Source organism: Nothoprocta perdicaria, unplaced genomic scaffold (genome assembly GCF_003342845.1).
Source record: "Nothoprocta perdicaria isolate Ctin4 unplaced genomic scaffold, notPer1 scaffold_185, whole genome shotgun sequence".
In the NCBI taxonomy this organism is placed as follows: Eukaryota; Metazoa; Chordata; class Aves; order Tinamiformes; family Tinamidae; genus Nothoprocta; species Nothoprocta perdicaria.
The window spans coordinates 1359569-1367989 of NW_020455038.1; the positions used below are offsets into that span (position 1 = coordinate 1359569).

General features: G+C 52.3%; 1 protein-coding gene across 1 annotated transcript in view; it reads left to right on the forward strand.

Annotated features, from left to right (window-relative positions):
* Nucleotides 1-7131: 7131 nt before the first annotated feature.
* CORO1C (coronin 1C) overlaps nucleotides 7132-8421 on the forward strand; it is a 25149-nt gene continuing 23859 nt past the window's right edge. Inside the window, exon 1 of the mRNA XM_026036713.1 lies at nucleotides 7132-7156. The gene's annotated coding sequence lies outside the window, so the exon portion shown is untranslated. The remainder of the gene's footprint in view (nucleotides 7157-8421) is intronic.

The window sequence follows — 8421 nt, forward strand, 5'->3', positions numbered from 1 at the left end:
GCCCGCCGCGGCGCCTCCGGTCCCTGCGCGGCCGCGGGGCCCACGCGGGGCCGCCTTTTGTTCCGCCCGGCCCCGCCGCTCCCGCGCGGCCGGCCGGGGGGGCACAAAACATAAGGAAGGGGGGGGTTCCTCTTTCCATTCGATTTTTCCTCTTTTTATTCGTGTTTTTCTCCCCCTTCCCCGCGCCGCCCGCACCCGGTAGATGTCAGAGCGCTGCTCGTTAACCCCGGCGCCGCCGTGACCCCGTCCCGGGCTCGCCTCCTGCTCCCAAAAGCCGCCCGGCTTTGCAGCCAGCGGATCCCTGCGGAACCCGAGCGGGATGCGCCGCCGTGGGCCGCCCCGCGCCGCGGGATGCAGCGGGAGGCGCCCCTGGGAACCGCACCTGGAAACAGCCCCGCAATGGTTGCGGGGAATTGCTTATTTGGAGGGGCAATTGCTTATTTGGAGGGGCAATAGCTCGTTTTGCATTGCTGCGCCTCCGTTTTCGGATGTTAGCGAAGCACCCGCGTGACGTCCGGGGTATCCGAGCCCACCGCCCGGCTCGCGAGCACCAGCCCTTATATAATTCCAGGCTATAGGCGACCTGCGTGGCGTTGCCGCTCTCCCTCCAGAGCTCGGGCTCTGCTGGGAAGGAGGGAAAATGGTGCAGAGGGGCACGGGCTGGTCCCTGCGCAGCGTGTCCCTCCGTGCCGAGCGCGCGGGGGACGAGGAAGCCGCCCGTGTCCCCGCGTGGGGCGGCACAGAGGCTCTACGTGGTTTTCCCTCTGAATAGCAAGCCCTGAATCATCCTTTTTTTGTGCGTATTTGCAAGGGAGAGCCATTTCTCATGCACTTGCCGAGGCGTTTTATTGCAGCTGATACCCCTATTTGCTAAAACTGTTTGCACAACAGTAGAAGATCAAATGCTGTTGAGATAAAGCCCACGCGTGTTTGTTTTGTGTGTTTTATAGTATTTTCAGCAGCGTTGGTAAGACCTGCCGGGCCCCGGTATATGTGTGGGAGCGTTTTGTGCGTTTGCTTTCGTATAGCCCTCTATCCTGGTGAATTTTTCATGGTCACTTGTAGCCTTTTCCGCGGATTGCTTTAATCAGCATTTGTGTGTCCCTTTCCTGCTCTCCGTTGGCACCGCTCTGTCTTCTAGCGAGCTGCCTTTTCAAACACCATTGGATTTTTCGAGCTGAATCCTCATGCTTATTGCATCTGTCACTTCTGGGCCTCGCTCCAAGCAAAAGGCAGGGATTCGGCGCAGTGGCAGTGGGAAGGAATGCACGGAAGGGTGAAACGGCAGCGCTGGCTGGCGATCGCGCGGCGCCCGGCTCCGGCAGGGCTCCGGCAGGGCTCCTGGAAACGCAGCCGCCTCTGCCCGCGGGAGCTGGGGTTTGATGATCGATTCCCAGAAATGCAGCCGGCTGGGATGCCAGCTTCCTATTTTGAAGACAGGAGCAAAACACTTCCTGGCCGGAGCTGAGAGCGTGGTGAGGTCATCAGCGCACCACTCCCAGCGCCAGGAATGTCCTCCCATGCAATGCACACGCACTTTTTTGGGGTTTTTTTTTTTTTGCTTTTTTCCCCTTGACTTTGCAAGCAGTGCCTCGTTTGTTTGGATTTTGGGCTGTTGTGGCTTTTCCGACTGCCGCGGCCCTCCTTCGGGGATGTGTTGGGACAGACTCGCCGAGGATTTGGAGTGCCCCAGTTTAGCACTCGCAGGGCGTAAGAAGAAGAATTAAGTGTCTGTGCTCGAGTTCTTTCCTGTAGCCTCCCCCGCGTAATATTTTTGGTTTGCTTATGAGTGTGAAGCTGCTCTGATCTGAGAGCACTTACAGCTTCAGGTTCTGGGGACGCTGGTGACGTGGCCGTATCTGGAAAATGACGGTGTCGGTGGCTTTGGGCTGGCGTTTGTGTCGTGATGTGCACAAAGGAAGGTGGTGGTGGCGGCTTGAATGCCACGTCCAAACTAAGGCAAAAGGAGATTTGGATCCGCTGCTGTGCTGCAGGAAAGCTGGCGGTGGAAAGGGGTTATTCCAGAGGTGCTGGATGTGCCTCTGTGGTTGGGAATCTGTTGTTGGGCCCCTTCTTTTGCTTTTCTGATASAATTGTTTCGTTCTAGTTCTCTCATGTGAGTAATTGCACTAAAAATAAGTGTTATTTGTGTCTCAGGTTGTGATTCTTCAGTATGTGCCTTTATATACATTCATATGTGTGGACATGTATGTGATTTCATACGTATATGAAAGGACGGCAGTGCTGGGCACATCACGTGTCAGGAGACAGCAGAATCCTCCAGCTTCTCGGGAGCAGCTCCGGGCTTTGCTCGGGATGCATCCTGGCCCTTCCATGCAGGATCACACGGACCCCAGGGCCGGGATTCACTGCATCACCGCAGGGAGCAGCTGCCAGCCCGGAGCATCCTCCCCTCTCTGCCCCGAAGGCCGCTCCTCGATAATAACCAGAAATTAGCAGGGCCATAAAACCCTTCCTGGCTAGAGCATCGTTGCTTTCGACCTATTAGAAATTAAATGGATGTGTGCGTGGATGTGCTTTTGCAAGGAACGTAAAAATGAGCGAAACTAATGGCAGGATGCGAATGGAGGCAGCGATAGGGCATAACGTGAAGGCGTCTGTCTGCGCCCTGCGCAGGCTCGTTCAAACAGCACATTTTCCTCTATACATCTCCCGTAGCACTCTGCAGATTCAAGGTTTTTGGGATTTTTTTTTTTTTTTTTTTTACCCTGGAAATTGAGGCTTTCCAAGAATTACAGCTGGAATCTCCTCACAGGAGCCTTTTCTGTAAAAAGTCACCAAGTGCCGCTGCGCCGGGAGCCGCTTTTGTGCCGGGACACCAGAAACTCCTTAAAATCCTGCTGTGCAGGTCAGGGGCTGACCAGGAGCCTGACGGGCGGATAATGCAAACCGCAACACGCTAAAAACGGTAAAAAAGGGGGAAACTTTATACCCTTAAAGGTTCTCCAAGGTTTCCTAGCTGTTCCTTGGTGTTTTGCAGGATTCATGTGCAGGGAGCCCCTCTGCACAGGGACAACATGGAGCCGAGTTCTTAATRATTATTTTTTCGATTGAAATTGTTGACTGGTTGTTGCGGTTGGAGATGAAAGGTGAGGAAAAAGGTAACTGATAACTAGCAGGTTGTCTGTTATCAAACCCTGGGCTGTCGGGAGGTCACTYGCTTCTCTAGACATCCCCAGAATCTTCCACGACAGGCAAAACCTGCGTTTTTCATGCTAAAAACAAAGAGATTTTAAAATATTCTTTAAAGGAAGCAAGTGTGGGGGAGAAACATTTCTCTTGCCTTTGTGCATAACAAGCCTCAGGAAAACACGCAGGGGTTAGTCCAGCAGCGTTTGGATGGAATTCTCTTGCAATTTCCAAAAGATGGTAAAATTGTTAATGGGTTGGTTGCCAAGCTGGTCCTGCCTGCACCTTCTCTTACCAAAACGTGCTTCTATCTTGGATGATCCGTATGCTGCTAGGATCGTAATTCCTCTCAGTCCATCATAATTAGTTTTTCTCGTTTTCCATTTTAATAATTTAATTTGAAGAAAGCAGTGGAAATAAAATTAAATAATGGTGGGATCTTGCTTAAACTGATTAAATTTGGTCTGATGTCATGGGTGAGCTGAGATGAGCGAGCGGCTTTCATCTGGAATACGGTCACTTGTGTTGAGAGTCAGTGTCCCCTCTTGGAAGGGGCAGGGGGTCCTGGGCTGGCCAGGACCGGTGCAAGTCCCCTCTGGATATTGGCTGTTTGTGGTGTCTGGTTTTGAATGTTCTTAATCTAATTGCAGTTCCTTTTGRCTGAATATTGAAGCATCCACTTTGGAACGGCTATCAGATAATGCACGTCAGAAATTTCTGATCCGCAAAAATGCGAATCGGGAAAAGTGTTTGGGGAAGCCTTGTTTGCATCCCTGCCCGATCCCAGGGAATRTGCCGCATCTGCAATTCCCGCTGTCGGGGCTCTTGGGAAAATGAGGTTTCCGATCCCTCTGCTTGGAGTATTTTGAAATGTGGGAACTTATCTTCCCTCCCCCTTCATCCCCTCAGTTCYGCATAGAGTTGCCATAGTTACTGTGCTCCGGAGTCGGGAAAAAGCCATTGTTTCTCCCAAATCCCCCCAAGTGCCGTACGGCACCGTGGCGTTCGGGGGCGTCCCTTGGGCGCGGGGGCCGCTCGCCGGGCCTGGGTAACGGGTGCAATTAGCACCATAGGGGATCAGCCCGTGGGAATGCCGGGAATCCCGTGTCCCCGGATGCAGGGAAGAGCCCGGAGCCATGAGCACCAACCCAGAGCCCCGTGCCCAGCTCGGCGCCCACCCTACCTGCCCAAACCCCCTGCTCTTTTTGCCCCTGGCTCTACCCAGACCCCTCAAGATGCATTAATTCCTGCTGGGATCTTCAAAGCTCGGCTGGTCGAGGGTGTCTGCTGAGCAGCTGCCAGTTTTTTCCTTCATCTTCCTGCCTCTGGTGATGGATACACGTGTTTTGTACCAATTGGTACCTCWGCTTGCAGCTCAGGAATGTGAATTAAGGAGTTTGCTCAAGGTCCTTCAGATCCCGGCTGGAAATRCTAAGGGTGCTCCCCATTTGTAGGTGGTTTCTGTATTTTCACTGACACTTGGGGCGGCGGCGAGGGGAGGATAAAGCCCCGTTCAGCTTTGCAGCCRCTCATTCCCCCAGTACCACCCAGGTGCGGAGCACGGTGCTGTCCTGGAGGCTGCAGAAACAGGGACAGAGCCATCCCGATGGGGTGAACTGGTTGAATTTTGGAGTTTGCAGGGATTATTTTTTTTTTAAAGTGAAGTTAATTTTCCGTTTTGGACCTGCTGCAATTGCCCTGCAAGGCAGGAAGGGGTTCTGTGTTGGTCGATGATAAATAGCACCTGCAGGACGGGGGAATGTGTTTGAGCTTGGGACCCCTCGGCAGAGCAGGTGCTTAGGGGGCCGTAACCGGCACCGCAAGGTGCTGATGGAAAATCACCACAGCAGATGGAAATGTCTGGATTTCAGTTTTAGCCTCCTCCCGACCCCAATTTCAAATTGCATGTTATGGAAACAGGACAGGAGGACAATGGTACCCTTGGAATTACAGGCTGTTTGGCCAGCAGAGCTGGCAGGACAGCAAGTGGAAATCTGCAGAGATATGTGCCAGTTCCAGCTGTGAGAATTGAGATTCATTTTGCAGTTTATTTGCTCAGCGTTAGTATCTGAAACGGCGTGGATGGGCTCGCTTGGTGCTTGCGTTGTCCAGCTTGAACCTGCTGCGTGTCCTGGSTCAGAGGTGCTGCCTTTGACGGTCAATCACCGCACCTTTCATTTGAGAACAGCAGAAGCTGTTACACATGTGAGTGTAACTGTGCCTGTTGGGTGGGAACCGACCAAACTGAGAAGCCAAAGTCACTGAATTGGGCCCTGATTTACTCAATGTTGGGATCAAGGTGTTTCTCCAAGCACGGTGACCAAGTGCGTGCAACAGAGCATCTCCAAATGACGCTGGTTGGGACGATGGGACGACGAGGACGCTCCAGGCTGGCGGGGACAGCTCCCGCTSCCGAGACAGTCCTGCTCCTGAAAACATCTCAGCCTTTACAGTCTCTCCCTGTGGATAGCAAGACACGGTGCAATGCAGGAGGGGCAGAAAAGAGCTTAAAATCCTTTTGCCAAATATCCCTGTCGTTTTACAGGGAACGACCCAAGTGATTGCAAGCAACTAGAAGCACTGCAATCTTTCCRGCAGCGCCTTGAAGTGTAACAGGAAATGGGTTTATGTTAAAAAACACCRTGTTAACCAAATTGCCGTCATGTCTGCAGCTCTTCTGTCGTTCCTGCAGAACGAGGAGCCCCGAGCACGTTATTCCAGCTGGGCTTGCATGTGCCTGCCGCTGCTCTCTGCCCGGCTGCAGGTTATCAGTGCGGAGCCCGGGCTGCATCCTGGTTTGGCAGCCGAATTCCAAGGCTGGAAGCTGCTCGTGAGCTGCTCTGTCACATACAGAGCAAGGCTTAGGTTTCCTGCTCCTTCGTTTGGGTACGTTTGATTGCTTTTTGAAGATAAAGTCTCCTTCTACCCTGATGGAGTCCCAGCTGCAGGCACGGGGCTTATGCTCCGGCCGACTCCTTGGAAGGACCTGGTGGATTCCAGCTGGATTATAGGAGACCACTGGTATGGTAGAGAAGAGCTTCTCCCTTCACGACCACCATCCTTAGCTGCTGCTATGCTGTTCATTCCCCASGTTAAAGAAGATATAGCATGCAACATGTCCCTTAAGATTATGGTCTGGAAGAAGCCAGCAACCTTTAGGAGATCAGAAGAATGCAGCAAATTCACGTAGGGCTTTGAGCAGGCTCCYGCTTCCCTTTGTCGCGCTGATAGGAGAAGCAGGTCAGGAAAAGCTCCTTATCTGCAAACTTCTCCCAGTCGGAGTCCGCGGCTCGGCCCGGGTAGGGTGCAAGGGGCTGTGCTTTCCATGCGCCTTTTCCTTGGGGAAAATGCAGTTTTCCCACCTCAGAGCATGGTCTGAGGTGCGGCCACTCGGTGCCGCGTGTGCGTGGACGTGGGCTGCTCGTTCCCTGCGTGTTCTTGTGCTTCTGGGGCGTTTATTCGGCGCGTTGTGCTGCCTTTAGGGAGTTTTGACCTGGGGTTTATTGCTGTCGCCTGCACTTTGCTCTCCCTTCTTGCCTTCTGGTCCTTGCACTGTTTTGCCGGTTGTTTTAGTGCTGTTTTCATTAAATTGGCATCATCCAGATATCCCCAAGTGCAGCTCCTACCACCACCTATGAGATCCGTGCTTTAGTATCGGCTGGAAGAGGACATAATTAGAGATATAAACCCAATCAATGCCCCTTTTATATCCAAAAGGGATCCAAAGTGCTTGTTCGTGAAGCTGGAAAAACAACRCCTTTAAAACTGACTCCCGTCCCCTGTTTGTGGTCTACTATTGTGTCTTCATTCATGTTATTTCCATGCAGATCAGGCAATTTCTGTTCTGTTTCAATTTCAGGACCTCTTTTGTAAAGCCGGAATCAAAAACATAGAAGGGTTTCTAGAGGGCTTCCGCTGCTGCAACGCTGAAAACCATTTGCAAAGATGAAATAAAAAGCGGCTGCTTTGGAATATTGGCAGTTAAGAATCGGTTAACACTGACAAGGTGCGAGGCTCCACAAAATACCTTCTTGTGCTTTCCTGCTGCCCTTCTGCTGGGGATTGTGGCGGTCGGTAGTAAGGCACAAAGTAGTTTAGTGTGCGCTTAAAGTTTCGTTTTCAGGTGCTATTGCGCTTTAAATAAAAACAACAACAAAACCCCCCGCAGAAGGAAATGCCTTTACTTTCCGACAGGGTTTTTTTTCTCTTTTCCAGGGGTGTGAGGGTTGTTATTTTTGCCTGGGGGTTGCTGCTGCTGCTCGCTGGCCTTTTTTGGAGGTGGGAGCTCGTGCGGTTTGTGCAACCGCTGCAGCGCTTCCCTTTGTCACCTCCCAGCGCTTCCCTTTGTCACCGCCCCGTGCCCCTGATGTCCCCCCGGTAAGTTATTCCGAGCAATGAGTTTTGTGCATTCATCACCAGAGCTTTACGCCGGGTGACACACAAGCAAAGCCGGGCGATGCTCTATTCTGGCTAAGGATTTTTCCWCCGAGGGCAGCCCTTTCGTCGCTGTAAACCCCGGCAAATCGACTAGTGTGAGCCTGTAAAACACAACTGCGAGCAGCAGGATCCCCCAAGATGAATTAGTTCTTGGTGTTACGGTGACCTCGGCGCGATCGCTCCACGGTGCAGCTCTGAAAAGCAGCGGTATCAAATAGTTCACGGCTTAGAACCACCAGCCCGCGCTTGATCCGTAGGAGCAACCTGAGCCCGGCTTAATTTGGGGCTATGCTTCTGCATGTGCTCTGTGCCCCAGTTGAGATATCATCAAATTCCCTGGTAGCTTGTGGTTTAGGTTCCCATCCCAAAACAGAATCGCGCCAGCGGTATAACAGCTGGAAATTTCAGTAGTAAGTTCATATTTCGGCTTTTTTGTCTTCGAAATGAAGTGAAATCAGATGGCAGGATCCTGCTCAACCCAGGCTTTAGTAACCAAAGACTGAAAATAATCCGTGCACAAATACGGTGTATTTTGGCATCGTGACCACCCGTAGTAGTGTTGGCCCCTGGTTCAAATAGTTTGGAGCATCTGAAAACAAAAGTYCTGTCAGCAACGGGCTTGGGACAGGCCCATGACGTGCCGTTATGTTGTGTATATCGTGGTTATATTGTGGCATGCTGTTATATTCCGTATCGGCCTGGACACGGTGATCCTGCTCGTGCCTTCCTTGGCCATCGGTTACGGCTATGGCTGCTGAATGTGTTGCTTCTGCTGACCCGTTTTCTCCCCGTTTTCTCCCCGTTTTCTCCCCGTTTTCTCCCCGTTTTCTCCCC